The sequence below is a fragment of the Bactrocera tryoni genome, chromosome 2 (genome assembly GCF_016617805.1).
Source record: "Bactrocera tryoni isolate S06 chromosome 2, CSIRO_BtryS06_freeze2, whole genome shotgun sequence".
Lineage (NCBI taxonomy): Eukaryota > Metazoa > Arthropoda > Insecta > Diptera > Tephritidae > Bactrocera > Bactrocera tryoni.
In genome coordinates this window covers 10,301,625-10,323,927 of record NC_052500.1, presented here as the reverse complement: position 1 = coordinate 10,323,927, position 22,303 = coordinate 10,301,625, and the positions used below count along the sequence as shown (strand labels likewise).

At 35.3% G+C, this 22,303-nt stretch overlaps 1 long non-coding RNA gene across 1 annotated transcript in view; it reads right to left on the bottom strand.

The window, feature by feature from the left end:
- Positions 1-1,627: 1,627 nt before the first annotated feature.
- LOC120767274 overlaps positions 1,628-22,303 on the bottom strand; it is a 153,116-nt gene continuing 132,440 nt past the window's right edge. Inside the window, exon 4 of the long non-coding RNA XR_005704683.1 lies at positions 1,628-1,664. This is a non-coding gene — a long non-coding RNA (uncharacterized LOC120767274). The remainder of the gene's footprint in view (positions 1,665-22,303) is intronic.

Sequence of the window (22,303 nt, the reverse complement as noted above, 5' to 3'; positions counted from 1 at the left end):
GGTTGTTAAAAATAATCTAGCGAAAATTTGTGCGATTTAGTTTAATTTTTTAGTCGAAAAGAATACTTTAAGTTACTGTAAATAACATAACACGTACTATAATCCAATTTAGCTCATACAAAATTCAAAAAGTGAAAAAGGTGAAGCCAGGAAGCTTCATTTCAAACATGGTATATATAGTACATACTATACATACTATATCAGCAACATAATAAACCGAGAGCATTAAAATGACAAAGTAATATTTTGTCGTATGAGAAACTTTTATAAGTTTTATAACACCTAAAAAAGAACTCTAAATAAATACAGGGCAAATTCAGAAAAGATACACACAAAAATATTTTGTAGTGAAGTAAGGTTTGTCGGCTGATTTTTTGTTAATAAAAATGGAGGCTGTTCACCAAATTCAATATTAATTATCTTAGCGAAAAAAATTATAATAAAGAACGAGGTATTTGATTTGCAATCAAACAAGTTTTTTTCAATCAAAAACAGTTCTGAATGGGGTCAGTGAAATATAGAATAGAATAGGGCGTGATTTATTCAGACGGATCGAACTCGAGCGGTGTATATTTTCGGAACTATGAAACCTATTTTGAAAATATTTTTTAGTTTTTCTAATATTTTACATTATAACACAGCAAAAAGTGTATGTCTACTCACTCATCCACTTATAATGCAATGATATCTGCTGAGTTCCAACTAAACTCCTAACTCATCATTAAATAGCTGCGTTCTAAACTTTTTTTCATTTTCTCAAATTCAATATCCTACGCTGCTATTTTTAAATAATTTAAAGCTTACGCTCTAATGAGCAAGCATTTTTCATAACAGCAAAAAAATACATAAAATCATACAATAAAATATAAAAAAATATTTACAATTCCGCTATAATAACCACTTTTTTATGACGAGTGACACAAAGGAGAAGACTCGCTGCCTTAATCCGCCAATTACTACTACTTATCCTTTTTCTCACAAGCCAATTAGTTATGGAAATTATTTGCGTTATTAAAAAGAGGACGACAGCATAGGCGAAATAAGTAGCCTACTTTTGAGCGCGCATGTTGTCGCCGCACGTTTCGCTTTCAATAACAAAACTGGCAACCTATATTTGTGATAATATGTACTTAAGTATTGAAATTAAATTGGCCTTGTGTATGCAATATTGTGCTTTAAAGAGCAAAACTGCCAAAGGCAACTTGTGAATACGAAAACATTGTGCACCCTTGAGGGTAGGTGTGTAAGAATACTCCAAATAATATAATACCTAGACGACCTAAGTAGGCTTTGGGTTGTAAGCAACGAATTAAATTACAGCTTTCTTGTTGCCATTGTGGGGAAAAGGTCAAATTACTCGGGTACACATAAATATTTATATATTCGAAAGTAGAGAGAATGTGTGTCTATGAGTACGGTTGGTAAAACACCAAAAAGCTTTTAAGCTTATCAAAATGTGAGCAAATATGGTTTCAAGTATAAACTTATTGACTATCGGCTTTTATTATCCCAATATTTGTTAAAAGTAAATGGTTTAATTTTACTATATATGATTTTCTTTCAGGGTTGCCAGATAATATTAAATTGAACCAAAAAAATTTTAATTTTCAAATTCAAGTTTTCGAGAACGTTCTCTGCTAGGAGTCTGCTTATCAAAGTGGATTCTGGAGATGTAAAGAAAAAAATTTAAGTTTAGTGAAAATTGGCAACGTTGTAGGAAAACATGAAAAAAGCTACAATACGTTGTACAAATGAAAAAGTTTCTATACAAGAATTTGAATTTGGTCGTTCAGTTTGTATGGCGGCTATATGTTGTAGTGGTCAAAACTTAATAATATTTAGGACGAATGTAATGTGGTCTTGGACAATATACTTTACCAAATTTCGTGAAGATATCTTGTCAAATAAAAAAAGTTTTCTATATACGGACTTAATTTATATCTATCAGTCTGGGGAGAAAAGAACGTGTGCAAAAAGTAAAATTGATATCTCAAAAACCGACAGATTAGTTCACTTAATATGCACATTTAAATCGACTCAGTTCCGTCAAGCTGATCATTTATATACATACTAGTATATATTATAATTTCTGATTTTCTCTTCGGGGTATCGTAACCCTCGAGGCAAACTTATAGATCGCCGTTCAGTAAAAATAAAGACAGTTTCATAATTTTTTACTATCTGTTTTAAAATTTTAAGACACTTTATGTTTCTGCTCTGAAAATATTTTCAAGACTTCTAGGCAATAGAGATCGATCTCGAGAAGTGATTTTGTCCTAACATATTTTTAAGTACTAAATAATCCAAGACAGCAAATATTTTATGCTACAACACATATAGCTTCATACCCATCTCACAGCATGCAAACTCGCAGTATCCAAGCAATTATTTTCCCGCTCTATAAAAATTAAAGAGAGCAAATCTCCTTACACAAGGTAGCGACATATTTTACAAAATGACAGCTTAAGCAAGTAGTCGCTTATATTGCCTTGGTCAACATTTGCAAAAATAACTTTCATACACCGAAAAGCCAGCAACAGATTTATGGGTAAAAGAGATTTAAAGTAGACTTATATTTTTAAAAGCCATACCAATATGCGCCACCATACTATAAACTGAACTACTATATACTAAATGCGCACAAAAAGAACTCCTCCAAGGGCAGTAAATTTCAGTCTTAGTAAAAATAACAAATTGCACGTAATGCGAAGCCACAAATATTGCATTTATCCCCGAGAGTGGGGGAGTGCACGGTACGACGAAGACGGACGTTGCATTCGCTATAATTCTTGTGGTCAGTGTGGTGGAATAGTAGAAAAACTCACGTACGACAAATAACGGTATTTATGGCTAAGTAACAACACAAAGAAAAAGGCGACAGTGTGGATAATAAATAGCAATAGGACGGAATACCTTTGCACTACGTCGAAATTGGTTGGCACAAATGGGTTAATTGAATATTTTTATTTGCCCAACGTGCAATGCAGCTGCCGGTGGCAGATAGAGAGCACGTACTTGCAGGACAACCAAGTATTACGTAGCACTAGCTGTAGTAAGCACACAACAGCGGCGCGTGGCAAATATGTGTGCATACTTTTATGCGTCAGCGTGAGCGCTGTCGTTTATCGGATGTTGGTTGCTCTGAAGCTGCTACAAATTGTATGGCAATGAATACTTGAGACAATATTTGCGTAGGAGAAACCTAGGTGATAGTTGTTATATCTGAAAAGTATTAAAATAGATATATTCTTAACCAACTGAAAAGTATCTTTATTATTTATTCAACAGCGCATTATTCTCGATCTGGAGACTACACCATACTCATTATAATAATGATATTTTGAGTACCGAGAAATTCTTATAAGATGGATAGAGTATTTTTTCGCGTATTTATGAGCATCTTGATTCCATGAACCTTATCCGACGGCAAACGATTTTTAACAAAGAGACAGACGTAAGTTGCTCTTTCATTAATCTGACGAAATACCGGTCTAAAAAAAAAGTTAGGTATGTAGGTCGAGTGGCTGACTGACGACACATATCGACGTCTTTAGAAACCCCTTGTGAAACGCCCGGGACTAAGATTTTCTCCCTATATTACTATCTTCTCTGAACCATACCGTGCTTTTGATAAAGTTCCATTGCACATGAATTTTTATCTCTACCACCTCCGCAACATCGTCAAGAAGCCTTAAACCGATAGTTGAGATTATTTTCCTACACAGAACTTCTAATTCGTATAGAAGATTTTTTATATAATAGTTTCCTCTTATTCTATCCCCTGACAGCTTCTACAATAGTCATTATATTATATTCCAAATCTACTGGCAAGCCTGCCAATTGGACAGTGACTTTTAGCTTTTTTACTAGAGTCCTTATGTCATTCCTTTTGAATTTTCATAGTCAGCATGCACGGCCACTGTCCATTCATGACATGTTCGCCTGCTTGTTGCGCAAGTTAGGCATTGACTGAACCGAGACTCAACTATATTTATAACATGTGTGTCGATTAAATAGCCACAAATAGCCAGAGGCATGTGAAGTCCCTCTTTTTTGGCTTCCAATTGTAGAATGGTGCCTTCTCAGACTAGTTGATCTGCCTCAGTGTTATCAGGAATATCATACATGATATATATAATGAGTCCTGGAAATATTTGCGGGTTTATTGTCAAAAAGGATGTTAGGTTCACCAAGAGATTAAGGAATTCTTTCACTATTTTTATGAAACCCTAAAGGACTTCAGCTATTTGTATATATCCCTTGTTATGAGCACACCTTTTGTCAGAACAAGAAGACTTTCTTCGATTGCTGTGATCCCCGCTCGAAAGTTACGGCAGTGGCCTGGTAAACGGAAGACGATTTTGGTATCTAATTTTACTGAAAGGGCACCACCTCCACCACCGATTATCTAGTTTGGACCTATCCATATACATAGATGCGTATCTATGCTCCTCGTTTCTTTGCCGTTTTTCTTAAGAAGGGAAGACTTTATTGGGGACCTAATTTATGTTCAAGTCTATAGGATTACTAAAACCCGTAAGTACCTTAGAAAAAGACATTCCTTCATACAAGCGACTAATAAGAAGGGTAGCCTCAGTCTAAGAGCTGAATTTGCTGTCAGTTGCTTGAAGTACAATTCTGTTCCTGCTAGGCTTAGCGTCAGCTCTAGAGTAAGCGTCAGCTCTAGAACATAGACCAAGTTTAGCTCCTGTGCTGGCTGGTTTCGAGCTCGTTGCTGCCCTCATCTCAGAAGTACTTGAATCATTTGAGTTTTTTATTGGGAGAGACGGGTTCCTTTAATCTTTTGTTATTGTTTTCTTTATTGTTTGGGTTCATATTTTAGACCAACGAGTTAAAGGGAAGGTATGTCAGTTTGTGCATAGTCTGCTCTACGCAAGTGGGGCTATCGCCAGGTATCCGTAAACTCCGTACGAGACTTGACTTTTTAGGAGCCTATAGCCAGGTTGATACTCAACATGGATCGCCTGACACTTGTCTCCTTTCCGTCGGACCTAAACCTACATAGTATTGAGTCTATCTATGCGAAAGCTGAAAAATCTCTCAATAAAAAGGCTACATTTACAAAATTTTAAAGAGAAAATATTTAAAAAAATGTATGTGAAATAAATTGAATTGGTAAGAATTGAGAAAAATAATTTCTTCGCAAAATAAATAATCCAACATCGAAATGTAAAATCTTCGTAGAGTAATTTTTCCATAAAAATCAACCCAAATACGCACACATTTTAAGCTGATCCCAAACATTTTGTTTAATTTTCTCTAGTTAATTTTTCACGAAGCCAACCATGTAAGTAGTACCGTAATATGTCGTGTTAATGGTAACATATTGCATGTGCTTCGACAATAATTTTTCTGCTTGTATATACATTCATTAATCTCACTCGGTAGCAGCTTAGTAATTTATGTGTCAGCTTTTGTTGGTTCAAGTGAAGGGATCAATGGAAAACGTGTCTAGAAAGCGCACACCTGCAGCAGGGCAAGGTAAAACCATTGTTCACACAAACACACATACACACACACAGAAACAGTGCGCACACATGCAAATAGTCAGTTAGATGCACATAAATCAGTCGCACACATCACATCCATCCTTTTATGCGTAATATGACTTAAGCGTGATTTTGCTGGCACGTGCTCATGTGCTTTTAAAATACTTGAAGCTTAAGATGAATGCTATTTGTTGCATGCAACTAATTGTGGTAGAAGAAGGGAAGGAATACGTGCAATTTAAGGAATTTTATTTAATATCAATGCAAAGTTGCTTCTATGTAAAATTAAGGTAAATATTTTAGATCATAAATAAATTTTGTTTAGCTGGTCATTATATATGAAGGAAAATTTACCACTTCTTTTGTGAAGTATTCTGCCTTTTATTTCATATTTTTTGCCTTTCATTGAATTTGCAAAATTTTGTTATTTTGAAAATATATTGGTAGTAGGTCAGTTGAAAAGTCCACGGTCTGGTACATAGATGACGCTACTAGAATTAAATCTATTTGAGTTTCGTGTGTTGACAGCTGTCGGATCATTGGTTAGTGAAATATATCATTTTGAGTGAAGTAACTTTTTTTTGTGAATTTCGCGTGTTGAAAAAAAAATTGTTTTTTTTGAAAGGAAAAAATACAGTTCAAGCAAAAATTTGGCTCAATGACAACTTTCCGGACACTGTCCTAGCAAAATCAACCATCAAAAATTGGTATGCTCAGTTTGAACGAGGTGAAGGCAGTCAACGCTCAAACGACATTGCTTCGGACAAAGACATCAAAAAAGTTCAAACCCATTGCTTCTGTAATTTTGGATGCGAATGGAATAATAATTATTGATTCCTTGAAAAACGAAAGACCAACACCAGACACTATTACATAGGATTGTTGGACTGAAGGACAAAATCGCCAATACTGTGCCGAAAGAAAGTTCTTTGACAAAATCAATGAAATTGTCTTCGAATTGCTTCCGCTTCCATCGTATTCGCCAGATCTGGTCTCCAGCCACTATTTCCTGCTCTTAAAAGAATGTTCGATGGGAAGAAATTTTCGTCGAATGCAGAGGTTATCGGCGATAATAAAGAAGAACAAATCGTACTACCCAAATAGTATCGAAAAGTTGGAAGGTCGGTACAATCAGTGTATCACTCTTGAAGGGAACTATGTGGAATAAAAAAAAACAAGTTTTGCCAAAAAATCTGTTTTACTGTGGTAGGCCGGAGACTTTTCATTTGACATGTTAGTAACACTTTTTATTTCACCATATAATTGCATCACAAAATTTCTATGAAATTCAAATGGTATATTCTTCCATAACTTATATAGCTATATATACATATATAACTTATATTATATGAAATATTTCACATAAATATTTTAAGTGCGCTGGGCTTGCATGACAGTGATTTGGGTTGAAAAATTCAGCATAAAATGAAGTTGTTGAATAGAAAAAAGGCGTAAGATTAATTCTTAAACACATGGTACAGTCAAGAAAAAAGTGATTTTTACAAAGCTTTTACGACCAGCAAAAAGTCTTTATGCCAATATTTAAGATATTTATGCAGAAGCTTATTTTCGAAACAAAAAAGTTATTCAATGCTATAATAAAAACAATAAGAACCACCAGCTGCCGCAAAACTTGAAAAATTTCTATGTAAAAGTATGTTTGTTTTGTGAACTTTGGTACTTAATTCGTTCACATCTTGGGCACCAACTACTGCTTGTAGACGTCGGGGCATCAGATTTTCCGTAACATGGAGAGACATTTTAGCCCAATCTCACGTAAACGTAACTTTTGGCGTTTCACCTCTGCTAATGTCATATTACTTTTATATTTTTTTGTTTTTAGAAAGTCGCAAACATGTTCAATCGGATTTCTAGCAGGTGACTGTGGTGGTGAATTCAGTTATCTGTGGGTATTGTATAGAAGTCAGAATAATGTACATCGTGTGGTTTGGATAGTGGTCTTATTGAAAAAACTCAAACTACACACAGTTGCCTAGAAATTGTAATCCCAAATGTTTCTATAAACAAGGAGATCCATAATACGATCAATAAAAACCAACGTCCAACTCTAGAAGAAGCCATGACGCCTCAAATTATGCCGGTGACGCCACCATGTTTTTCTGTAGGTATAATGGAGTATTTGGTTTTCTCCAAACCCTATAGCGGCCATAACTTCCAAAAATATTATACTTGCTTTCGTCGGTAAAAGCAACCGCTTCCAAAAATCTAAACCATTTCTTAATTTTCATAACAGGATTTGCCAAAATCACAAACCAAAAGGTATATGTAAACATTTTTCCTTGACTGTATGTAGATGTGTGACTGCATTATATATTCACTTAATACACATACATACTTGTAGTATATATAACATAAATATGTAAATATAAGCAAAAAATGCACTGCGACCTTTCGAGCTCGATTTAAGCCTCATAAAACCATATTTTTGCTAAATAAGCTGCAGTTGCTAAGGTAACATGCCATGACTCGCTTAAATTGTATACATTCAGACTATTTGGTTCAACATCAATTATGAGTGAAAACGACAAACAAAAGCGTGATTTATTTTATATTTCATTTATAAAAGGTTTTGAAAAGAAAAAAAGGAAAACTCAAACAGAAAAGTTCAAAATGATACTTTGTAGTCATGAATATTATAGAATCAAATTTATAATTCATTTTTATATATAAGATAAATTCAAAAACGGGAAAAACTATCAAATTCTTACCAATTCAAAAATTTATTTGTTTAACAAATACAAATTGTTCAAATTTAACATTTATTAATTAAAACCGATCACTAGGATAACCTCTGAAAAAAAGAGTTTTCTACAAAACTCAAACCAAAAAAATATTATAACTAATATATGCATATCGTCACCTAAAATGCTAAATAACCTAACATCAGTTTTCATAAGTTTATAGGTGAAGGAAAAACGATATAATAGAAGCCATCACCACTACACATTGAAACCAAATTTGAGTTCTGGTTATAAAATGGTTATAGATAGTTAGATATAGGTTATATCTAACAGCGGAAGCTGAAATTTTGTCGCACATATATGTAATATGATGTAGTGAATCGTAAGCAATAAAAACTCAGTTTCGCCTTTTTTGATGATAAATGATCGAAGAACTATAAAAAATTTTGATTTTCTATTGAACTGCGGCTTACCAAACAAAAAATCAATTTTTGTGTAGAAATATCACCTCAAAATATCTTAAAAAATCTTAATTCTTTCATCGTGAGACAAATAAAGGTTATTTTTTTAGACAACTTAGCTTTATTATAATGATATTGTCATTATAGTTCAAATATGATTTCTGGCAAGTGACCGCCGCGGCTGAAAAAATTCAAACCGAAAGGCCCAAATTTCGACCGCTTTTCTAATAATTGGGGCTGTATGTCAACAACAAAATACCGAATATTCCCTTCGAAGGCGTCAATCGTATTGGAGTGTCCATATTAACATCCTCGAATTCAGATACGAAAATTTCATGCATTCCTCCTTGACTGTAACGTTATGACCGGACTACTTTTTGCAAAAATATGGACCAGGGATTTCATCTGCGCAAAGAATACACCAAACAGTTACTTTTTGAGGCGTCTCGATGAAAGCTTGTGGTTTATCATCACTCCAAAATGGGACAATTTTGTTTATTAATGTACCCATTTCACCAAAAGTAAGCTTCATCGTTGAACAAAAATTTCTTGTGCACATCGGAATCGGTGGTCATCTCCTTTTGGGCACAAATGGGCTTCAATTCTGGCACGAGTTCGGTTTTGTAAGCCCACAAAACAAGATCCTTCCTCAAAATCTTCCATAAAGTGGATGGGCACAGCTCAGCTAAAGTTTTGGAAACCGATTGCATATAGCTGATATATTAAAAAAAATTTACAAATACACCCATATTGCCGAAACGATTTAACGGATCCAATTAAAATCAGGGAATATTCTCAAATATATATACATTTGATATACATATGTATATGCAAAAATAAAACGATTTTTTTGAAAACACAAGCGAATATAACCTCTTATATTAACATTGGTACAACACGGCGTGTACGTTACGTGAAACGCATTGCCGCATTGCATTTTATGATTTTTTCCTTAACAAATTTTACGGTTTTATGAAAAATAATATGCGTTGTCATATATATTTTAAATGAGAAAAAAAAATTAAAAATTTTAAGAAGCATTTCTAATCTAACACTTTTTTATTTTGTCGTTTAAACGACGCATGGTAGTACCTGGCGTATACGTAACATTTATAAGCGTAATTTATGAATATAAGAAAGTGTCTTCTCCGAAAATCCAATTATATTCTGTTAAAACTGCACTTTATTCTCCAAATTAAATTCTTTTTAAATAATTTCATCGAATTCAAAATAAATTCTTCTTCACGAGCTTTTGTTATAGTAGCCATTTGAAGAATATATTTCACTTGCTCTGTCAGCTGTTAACCCAAATGGCATTACTGATCACATTTTTATTACTGCTATTTTTGTTTTATTTATTCTGCTGCAGTGCTGCCGCCAAGCATGCTCTTAGCCCGCCGACTGTCGCCGCCATGCCACGCTGTCAGCCACCTGTCTAGGAGGTCAACTCAAGCCTTTGGTTGATTGCAAAAGCACACATTCGACACGCCACCTTGCAATGCCAATTTCAAATGCGAAATATTCAGCACACATACAGTCTAATATAATACGTATATATGTATGTATGTATGTAGTGAGATCTAAAGGTGTACACAGTCATTGGTGCGAATGAATATACGCAGCGGAAAGCAATGAATACGAAATGAGCTATACTTCGAAGCGCGTGAGTTTATACCGTTATTTGTGTACATGTTTTGCCTATGTGTGTGTGGGTGTATGTGTCTTGTAACGAACCTGTTGCATGTAGGAATTTGAAATTTGTGACCACGTTATCGGTAATTGTTGCAGTTGCTTGTACATCATTCGTTTTACATTGAGGTAAGCAATCGTCTATGTAGTTGCGGCTTTGATGAGAAAATAACATTATTTCAGCATTAAATTTACATGTAAAATGTCGCAGTGGCATTGTTGCGGTTGGCTAAGTAATGCAATATACGAATGTACGCATTCATGATGCAATTAAGTCATTTTGGATGTAGATTGGTCTGGCGAATTAGCTTTAAAACTAAAACCATGTAGTATATAAATAGCAAATATATGTATATAAACATGTATATAAACATGTACATATATTCAGTAATAATATGTACAATCTATTTTATTTACGACAGAATAAATCGAATTAGTATACCATTTCTAAAAGTCTAGCAAATTATGGTTCTGTTTCGATGCGGGCAGTCAAGCCCTTAAAGAGAATGTTACTGAAGAAAACATCACAACAGGCCACAAAATAAATTCGGATGCCTGTAAAATGAAGTCGCTCGAGGGACCTCAGACTCTAAAGTTATCAAAGGAATGAATTGAATACATTATGAATGCATATTTGGGTACGAGAAATCTCTATGCAAAGTAGGTGCCGCGCGAGCTCACTTTTGACCTAAAACAACGACGAGTTGATGATTCGTAGCAGTGTTTGGAGATGTTCAAGCGTAATAAACCCGAGTTTTTGTATCGATATGTGAAAATGGATGGGTTTTCGATCAAAGTCCAATCAACAGTCATCCAAGTGGACTCACCAATCCCAAAGCGTGGAAAGACAATATTACAATAATATTATTCGACTAACTCCATTGTCGTTGGAGTTTAGAAGGAACAAAGTCGTAAAAGAAGGGCCTCAATGAATTTGATGTTAAAATTTCATAAATTGGGACCGCATCCACCATATTCTGCATATCTGATCCCCACTGACAATTCCTTTTCTCAGACCTCAAGCGAAAAAGACTTTTATCTTACACAGTTTTTAACAGGACACGGGTGTTATAGAGAATATCTATACAAATATGGACAGGATGACAAAACAAATTGCTCCTTCTGCAGCGCAGAAAACGCATTGCATACATATCTTCTTTTCCTGCGCAAAGTATGAACAAGAGATATTAAAAGTAGAGAACGTGATAAACGATCGAGTGACGCCGAAGAATATCATGCCTTACATGATCTAATCGAATGCGGTCTGGAACAGAGTGAGAGCCTGCGCAAATATAGCTATGCAAGAGTTAAGGAAACCGGCAGCGAAAACAGAAGGATTAACCGGAATTTGGGCGACAATGCGTGACCGAATAGCCAAATAGCTTAGCTTGACTCCACGATCTAATGCCTGACGGCAGTCCCGTGGGCTGAATACAAGCAATGGCGGAGGAGTTCAGTGTAGGGGTACTGTGCCTCAAGTCCTACTTGGGCGTATATGAATCGCGCCTATCGTCCGGAAAATATTTGAAGATTCCTCCTCGAAAGAAAAAAAATAATTTATTTCTGCATATGCCTTAATAAGGTTAAACAAATACAAATTGGGTTACGCCTTCGAAGAATTGCCCAGTAGCGGAGACATATGATATTTTGCGTTTATTGTTGCTGTAATGAGTACATTTTTACATCACATTACATTTCTGGCATGCAAAATTGCCTTTCACCGTCTCTAGCCTTCATATGACACCCAATTACTATTCTTTCGAATATAATCGGATTTTTCCTTCTTCTTAAATGACTTCTTGAGTGACTCTCACAGATTCTGCGAGCTCTTCTTGTTTTTAGTCCCAATATTCATCGAGCACTGCCTACAGTTGCACAGCTTCACACTTTTTAGACAGTATAGAAGGTTCTTCTTCTTCCTGTTCTATTTCTTGTCAAAACAGAAAATGGAAAATTGAAGCTCTACTATCTTTCAATATGAAAAATTCTGTCCGAAGGAGCAAAGACTACAAGTTTGTATTAAAGGAGGAAATATTAGCAAACAGTTACAGAAGTCCGTTGTGAAACCAATACTGAGAGAAGCGAGAGGACAGAAAAAGTCATCTCCATCTAATGCACACAATCATACTTAAAAGTTCACGTGATTAAGAAACATAATGCCAATATTTGCATAGACCACCAATACACCGAAACCAATTTTATGACGTCATATTCCTACATTCTTTACTAAGATTATTTACTAACTACAAGTATGTATGTAGCTATCATCATATCTATTTATACCTAATAATATTACAACGAATTTGCACTGCATTTAGTTGGCTCGTCGCTCGAAAGTCTGCTTGCAGCGTAAATCACCACTTAATGCCGCAAAGTGTTTGCAGTGTTGCATGAAGTTGGTCAATTGGCAGGAATAACATTGCAGTGCAACAACAACAACTACATATGCCACATATGCGCATATGCATCCAATGTATACATAATGTATGTACAAGTATAAAGTACTGGCATTTGCGGCATTTGTCGTTGCTGGTGAAATTGTTTACGTTGTAGGCGGCTGTTTTGTGGTGCTAAATATTTTGCATAAATGCCGGAGCTAGCAACTAAACATGCATATCTATATAACACATTGGTATGTATATACATACTCGTTTATTCATGTGCAATACCTTTACAGAGTACAGAGAGGAGGTGTATGTGTTCACATCTGTGTAATATGGAGACCAGTCCTATTAGGTATGACGTATATATGTACGTATGCGAATGGAGATTTAATAGTGGTAATTTTCGAAAGGTGTTTTTATGTATAATTACATAACCCACCAACAAAACTAAATATACCTAGAATTTAAAGTAACTCGCTTACTAAATACTAAAGGCGACACTTTATTATGGAAGTAGGAATACTTAGGTATCACAGTAGACCGGCGGCCACAGCTGGCCAAACGTAATCGGTTCCTTGACCGATCTTTTGATGTAACTTGACTTAAACTCTTCCATGATTCACTAAATCAATGATAATCAAGTAAAAATTTAGTATTCAAGCAATCTATAATTCATACCACAATTGAAGGAATAAAAGTACTTTGTTCAGCTATATTAAGACTTTAATATGAAAAAATGTTAACTACACATAAAATCGGCATTTTACTTGTCCTCAAAAACGTCTCGACTGCATTGCGGCGAAAATTTTCAAACTGAGTTAAACAACCTAGCACTCATCTGCTGAATTACTAGTTAAATGACCAACGAATTGCAAATACAAAAAAAAGTGTAGAAAAACAAAGCAGCAGACCTGCAAAATGTTAAGACAATAACAACAACAGCGCACTGCGACACGTAGTCCAGCGCAACTTTGGCAGTTACTTTAATTAGAAACGTGTCCGAAGCTGTCGTCTTCTTTTTGCTATATTTTCCATAGCCGGCAGACATGTAAGCAGTGATGAAACATAGAAACAAATGAAAAAAAATATTTCTGCCAAAAAAAAAGATAATATTTCGAAATGAATTTGTGAAGCACCTATGCCTTTTGCTGATAGTGATGGACGTTACGTGTTCGACAATAGCGACCAGAGATCTTCAAATACATAGGTAAAATGGAAATTATTTTACGCTAAAAGAAAAACAGATTCAGTGTCATAATTTCACATAGATCGATATTCTAAGAGCTTCCAAAATGAATAACAACACCTATAACATTTTTCCTTAGTTTCAAATTGGATAAACTGAAATTTTGGTGATTTCTTTAGCTTTTTGTTGGTGAATTTGTGACTTATGTTCGCAGAATATTAAATTCATAAAGAAAACACTTCTTAAAACCGCGGCAGGGAAGTAAACTATACATCCGTGACGAGATAGCTACCGTCATAAGTTAATTACTTGTAGTTATAGAAACTGTCACCTACCTCAGGACCATTATCCCTTGGAAATAATATATATAATTACAACTGGGTAGCTTAATCATTAATTGCTTAAGCAACTTTCTCTCACTATGCCATGGCTAATGTTACTAACATCTTCTCTCTTTCCTACCATGATGTCAATATCTGAAGATGAATAATGCTTAAGGTGAAATATTATATCACGTCCAGTACGGTCATCAGCATTAACTGATGATCAACAAGTCAATAAAATACGAGTAGAGGAATTGGTGCTTCAGAATTGACGATTAACCGTCAGAGATCTTACAGCCATCGTTGTAATATAGAAAGGATCAGTGAAAACCATTTTGAGAAATCATTTGGGGCTAAGGAAAATGAAAGCACGATTAGTTTCAAAATTACTCAATTTTTTTCAAAAATAGTGTGGCGTTAACGTCTGTGAAACAATACTTTGCGCCTATCAGGATGTGCTTATGACCCGGAAACAGACGATCAATCGCCCGAATATTTCTTCCCTCTGACATCGGTTTTCATTTCAAATTTTAGCACTTAGGTCTTCATATCGCTTCTCGCTTTGACTCTGACATCAATCTAAGTTGCTTGAATTACGTCCTAGCACCCAAAAAAACACCGTCACCCAAATGCCAAGAGATCATCCAAAATGATTATTTTCTCTTAATAAAATAAAAGTTTCAGCAGGCTCTAAGCAAGCAGCACTGCTATGTCCCGAAAAACAGAAATTGCCAATTTATATTTGACAACGTACTGTCACACAATTTAGGGAAGAAAACAGTATAACTTGAATCTTAAGGGGCAAATGTCGGATTGCCACTTTTAGCATTTATATTCATTTGCTTCTCTTCGCCTGCCAAACAAAGGTGAAATCCTAATTTTTATCGATTGAATCCACTTAAGAAACGAAACGTGACTAAAATTAAATAACAACAACAAAAAATAAATTGAAAGTGGAAAATTGCAAGTCGTTGTTTCATTACAAGGTTCGTGAGCTGCACTCAAGAGGATTCAAGTGCTTAGTTGTTTAGTAAGTTGATTTTTGGTAGGCTCTTGAAGTGCGGGTAAGTCTGCGAGTGTTGCCCCATGAGGGATAAGGAGAGTATGACCCAATTTAAATTTTAAAATTAATTTAAGAGAAATTTGAGATGCGGGAATGTTTGGTTTAAATTCTCCATTTTTGACTGAGATGAATATTTTAAGTTACTGTAAACAACACAAATAGTGTTCGTACGTCAAAACGTGCTGAGTACGATTACCATCAATAATGTCAAACTTTATGATAAAATTGTAAGTTACCAGATTGCAGCACGAGGGTTGTGAAATCACGATATATAAAAGACGCCCTACGTATATGAAGACCGATGCTTTGGATATCAGAGTGACAGCTGAGAAATACAATAATTTTTTTTTTTCATGGAAATAATTATTACTAAGAATAATTTCTGCAATTAACGCTTGAAAAAGGTATTCACTATTATAATAACTGTCATAACTGCTTTTGTGACAATTCACACTTTCTCACCGGAATTTTATTTTCTCATTAACTCTAAGCCCTGGATTGCCCTGGACAGCTCACATTTGCGTTTTTTGTTATTAATTTTTTTTCTACGCAATAATAAATCGCCCAACGCCACACAAAAATAATAGAAGGCGTAGCAAAAAGGCAAAAATTCAGAAAAGGTGGGGGAATACAAAGCTGGATTAAAAAGGATAAACGCTTATCGAGCGCGAATGTCACAGGCCAGGTTCGGCCAGGCCAGCAATGAATTCCTCACTACACTTTTCTTCGTTAACCTTTTTTGCAGTTAAAACCACGCCAGTAATTTACAATCACAGTTAGTCGTCGTACACAGTACGCGTGTGCGTGTAAATGTGCGGCTGAGCTCAGCGTTGTGTGAGAGCGAGGCACAGGAAAAGATTTATGAGCTTGGTCGCAACGATGACAGTTTAGGCAGTCATGTGTGCGTGTGTGTATGTGTTTGGGCGCATCGTGATATGCGCAACTAACGGAAACTTTTTGCTGTCGGAAGCCGGAAACGGAAACGGCGAATGTGACATTTGAAAATGTGTGATTCGAAATGGTCAAGTGAAATGTTGAACGCAGGATGGAGGAGGGTATTTGTTGACTTTTAAAGGTATGTATTCTACATGTGTGGGATTAACAAAACTGGGTAAATAGTGTTTATATATTCGTACGTATATGAAAAACAGGTAAATCGACCACATTGCTTAATTGAAAAAATTAAATTATTTAATATTGAAAGTAATACAGAGTATACAGTGGTCGGTTGCTTTAAAAGGACTTAAGGAGTGACATGCGTCAAAAACATTTTTTTTAAATTTTTTTCTCATAAAATTATGAAATTTTTGGAGAAAAATATTTTAACGCCGTCCATTGCGATTCCATGTCATGTGACCCTTCGGAAAGAAGATGCGCCTGCGTTGGCAGTAGAACTCCTTATAGAATCATGTAAAGTGAAGAAAGTGTGCGTTTTAGTTAAAACCTTAACTTAGAACTCGGACGAAGGAAAAAAACTTAAAATTTGGTTTTTGGCATTTTTACAAAAAATAAAAACAAAAACAAAAAAAATGAAAATTTTGTGACAAAGTTTGTTGAAATAAAATGAGGGTAGACTTTCAGAACGCAATTTTTTTTCGAAGTAGTGGTGACATTGAAATGCAATTCTGGTGATTTGAATAATCCACGTATTGTCAATTAGAGACATGAGACAATCGTGACAAGCAGAATACCGATATAAGTTTAAATTTTACTTTCTTAAATATCTAAAATTTTTTGGCTACATAATTTTATAAATTTTAATTTCTTTTAAAAATATTTTTTTTTTATTTTTTTGTTAAAGACTTAATGTTTCTTATCTTAAATTTCGTCTTTAAGCCATATTTAAGGAATATGTCGTCTGATCAAAATTGACCCGGACTGACAAAAAAAAAATAAAATTTTCACATATTCTAATACAAATCTTCATTTTCTGTTTCAAAATAGGCTTCTCTTAATAATAATAATATTAAAAAAAAATTTTAAGCTCAGAAAAAAATTCTGTTTTGATGAAACAAATAAGAAGATAATTTAAGAAAATTCGAGTAGCTTAATTTTTGCTTTAATAACTATTTCAAAAGAGTTAAAAAAATTCTGTGAATTAAAGTGGATAAAATAAAAATATTGCAGAAAAATTGTTATCAAATTTTTTTCAATTTTACAATCAAACAAGCTTTCAATATTGGCACTATATACCATAAATAAATCTCAACATACATATATTTCAATAATACATATGTATTAAGTAATTTTTATTTTTCCCTAAAATTGAAATTTAAACGCATAAAATGCTTATATTAATCAAAGTTACACAGCCATCTACTTTTTTACAACTATTTAGCATCAATCATTGAATGAAACAATAAAGATTGCCAACTTCAGACTTCATGATTATTGTTTTGCGCGCAATCAATCACTTTGTGCAACAATAAAACAAATTGTTACCTTCCGACCCGCACATGTCCTTACACATTCATTTACTTTCCGCTTTTCTCCCTTTTCCACCTTTACATTATTTTTGAAAATATATCTGCCGCAACGCTGAAAAGGCATTTGCGCGTGAGTGCATATATTGTATTGTAATACACGAAAAGAAAAAAAGAACAAAAAAGTCAGCAAATATAATTCAATACAACAATAGTAAATAACACATGCGGATAACCCTTTGCTTTTGTGCCATTGCAGAGCAGAATTTCTTTGTGGTCTATATTTATCATGCTCGCCAATGTTGCGCATGTGTCAGCATGTCTGCGCATAGCATACTTATAGGGGCCAAAGAACAAAGCCGTCGCCTGCATTAAAGGATTTTCTCGTGTGCGCGTGTGTGCGCCACAATGTCATGTCATGTGAATGTGGCGTCGTTTAAGCGTGTAAAGGATTTGCTTTCGCTATGTGAAGGTATATTTGGATATATGTATATAGTAAGCTAAGCGCATATAAATATATACATAACTGCATGTTTGTTCGTGTATAATCCATTTCGCGTTTTCCACTCACAATGACATTTGTTTCACATTTTTTATGCTAATAAATAATATTCTAACAAACATATTTGTATATACGTAGGTATAAGTATGTGCATATGTGTGATTGATTTAGGCGGAAATTGTGCACACGAGCGCGAGACAGTGACGACTCGCAGGTATTTCACGGCGCAACTACACACAAATGTCAGAGCAGCTTTCAAGTGCGGTAAATAAGATTTATATGGGTGAAAAATGTGGCTGACTGTGACTTTGGAAAATATAGAGTTGAAGTGCTGGTTTTCATATACCAAACAGACAACTTAATATATTATAAATTTTATTTTGATAAATTAAAAAGAAGAGCAGAAGCAGAGAAAATAAAGTTCACTAAGTGCTGATCGCATTCAGTTCGGTCTCTCTTTCTACAGGTGGATTAAATTTAATTAAATTATTTTTAAATCAAGCCTTTTGATTACAAAAAGTTGTCTGATATTTTCACTCCAAGTCCACCGATTCCACTTCGTTAGCAGTTGTCACTGCCACAGGAGAAATTAAATTAATAGGTCAATTGAAAAGTTTTCGACATGACACATCGATGGCACTATAAATCTATATGGTTTTTACTTCAAAAGTACTTGTATAAATTTGACAACAGTCGGATAATAGTGAAACAAGTTTTGGTATTGTGAAACAATAGCTAAAAAAGAATTTCACATGTAACGAAAAAATATAGTTAAAGCAAAAACTAGGCGCAATGACGAGTTTCCGGACACTGTCCCAGGAAAATCAACTATCAAAGATTCGTGTGCTGGGTTTAGACGTGGTGAAGTGAGCGCCGAAGGTGAACGCAGTGGACGCCTAGCAGAAGTTGTTGCCGACGAAGCCAGTGCTGCGTTTATGCATTTATATAATAAAACTCTTTTTTGTTATATGAATTATTATAAATAAATAAATAAATAAATTTTGGATGACCGTAAAGTAAAGTAGTTCGAGTTAGCAGACACTCTAAAGACATCAGCTGAAAGAGTATATCATATAATTCACTAAAATTTGGTTATGAGAAAGCTCTGTGCAAAATGGTTGCCGCGCGTGCTCACTTTTGATCAAATGCAACGGCAAGTTGATGATTCGTGGCAATATCTACTTGCCAATCCAAAGTCTAATCGGTAGTCATCTGAGTTGACTTCACACGATGAACCAAATTCAAAGCGTGGAAAAACGCAACAGTCGGCTGGCAAGGCTATGGCGTCTGGGTTTTACATAGCGTTATTAGACCGCTTGAAAGACGAAATCGCCGGAAACGGCCGCATTTGAAGAAAAAGTAAGTGATGTTTCACTAAGTGAAACATGAATTAAGCATCGAATTGCTTTCGCACGGTGGATGCGTGGATGGATTAAACAGATATGGTCGCCAGCTTCTATTTTCTGTTCCTAGATCTCAAAAGAATACTCACTGGGAAGAAATTTTCGTCGAATGAAGAGGTTGTCGGCGGAAGTGAAGCCTATTTTTAAACAAGGGACAAATCGTACTACAAAAGTGATATCGAAATGTACGTACATTTATATTGATTTTGATTAGCCACTTGGATTGACAGCTATACTCTATAGTGAACTGAGCATTATGTTCGGAGATTTTAGTGCTGCTTTGAAAAATAACCCATGCCGCTAACTTTTCAAATAAAAAAGCTTTCCATACAAGAACTAGTGTTTGATCACTCAGTTTGTATGGCAGCTGTATGATACAGTGGTCCGATTTTGCCTGCTCCGTCAATTGAGCAGCTTTTGGAGGAGAAAACAATTATCAAGCATTATATCTCGAAAACTGAAAGACAATTTCACACTGTAAACGTGGCAGACTGATTTCTAATACGAGTATAACTACCTATACACTTTACAGGTTCTCCGACTTTTTCTTCTGAATGCAACAAACTTCTTTGCAAACTTAATATATCCTGTTCTGGGTAAAAATATGCCCTAAAACGAATCGAAATGCTTTCATTTAGTAAGTAGAAAAAAATCGTATTTTCAGCATTTCAACATTTTTCCACTCAAGTGTGGCACTTTAAAATAAAAACGCTGCTAAACTCAGAACTGCACTTCTATGCTAACATTTTGAGTCGTTTATTTTGCTTCCTGCTCCTTCGGATGGCTGCAGCTTGTTGTCATTACTTTCTTTGCTTGACTTTAAGTGCTTCAGCAGTTTAACAAGAAGCACTAAGGACCGCAGACGGACAGCGCTGGGGCTAGCTACCATCAATGGGCGTTATGAATATGCAAACGTACGCAACAACAATTACAACAATTTTTGAGCAACAAATCATGGGCACTTTGAAATGCAAAATGAAGACGCTTGAAGTGCCACTAAAAGTGCACAAAGCAGATTTTCAATGCGACGGTTTTGCTGTGCTTATTCTTATTCAGTTATTGCAAGACAGAATGTATTTTTCATTTTGAGCGCAGTCTATGGAGTGTGTGGTGGCTGAGATAAGAGAATAGTTATGCTTTTTAATGAAAGAAAAAAAATGGTTAGAACGTTTATTTTATGAAAAGCAGTGCATTTTCTCAAGGTATGGGTTTGAGGAAAAAGGAAAAAATAAATTTAAGTTCAATTTCATTAAGTTCGGAATGGTTTTGGATTTGCGCGCGTAAATGTAGGCAACAGTTTTTATGTGGGTATACTGGAGTTTACATGCTCGCCAAAAGGTATGCTATTTTTTGGCCGTTTTTTCCGACCAAGGAGCACAGCATATATGACGATGTACGAAATCAAGCAAAGACGAGGTAGGACCACGACTTCAACAAACGATTTGGAAACGTTAAACTTGGGCTGATGGCTGTGGCATTATGTTTCTTTAGCATACAAGCATGACATCTTACAGAAATCGCTTTAAGGGTATTGCCAGGCTCCTCCGTCGTTAAAACCTGGATAGGTTTCCAAGTATCACCGATCCTACATCCCCATTAGGCTGGCGGTACAGAACCAGTTGATTAAAGTCTTGACTAGTACAAAGAGACGGCAGGATCCGGGCTACCGATCGAAGCTCGTGAAATGAACACAACTCTCCAAGACAGGACTTCATTCTGATGAAAGTAGAAGAGGATGGGGCCCTCCAAAAATGTAGTGCTACCCTCAAAAACATGAACTTAGCAGGGCCAAACCAAAAAACATAAGTATCAAGGTAAAAACTGGGATATCTGAGTAATTTCCCATATTATCGGTTGCCTGCGCTGTCGAAAGATCCTAGAAGCAACTGCCTGCAACAAGCCTAGTAAAACAGGAATCAGAGAAAAAGGTGCGAAGATGCGGAAATTTCATAGGACGGAAACGAAGCAGTAGTCAGAACGAGTTGAAAGCGAGCAAACTCCAGGCGCAGCTTGTATCATTAGAGGGACAAGAAGATGACAAGCTTTAGATTCAAAAACGTGCAAACAGGACCAGAGTACGGAGAGAAGTAGTGCTAATTAAACAGGCAGGCAGCAGGTGCTTCAAAACATACGACGACATGTCATGGCGTACTAAGACAAGGTGGAAGTCTGCGCAATACGAAAAACTAAATCAGGCGCTCCGCTGTTCGAACTGAGGAAATGATAAAAACCGATACCAGAGCTCCGCGGTTAAAATCAGTTATTTAAGAGGTTCACATGGGTTTGCGGGTTTCAAAAAAGCGATATTTTTATTATCTTATTAAATTCTACAGCACCTCCAGAATATTGTCGACATTTTTTTGATCCGTGTAATAGTTTCGGAGATACAGCCGTGAGAACTAGTGAGCTCGAGGCTAGCTAAGCTAAGTGCGCCATTTTTAAACGCGTTTTTCTGGAAACTGTGTTTTTGAAGTCGGTTGGCAAGATTTACGAGAACTACTCAACCGATCTTCATGAAATTTTACACGGATCTTTGAGTTACAATTCTTAAAGACTTGGATGAAGGATTTTTTTCGACTACAACTATTTGAAAATATATTTATAAGCCAGCTAAAACAGAAAGCCACAACAGATATCCGACACCTTGACTCCTTAGC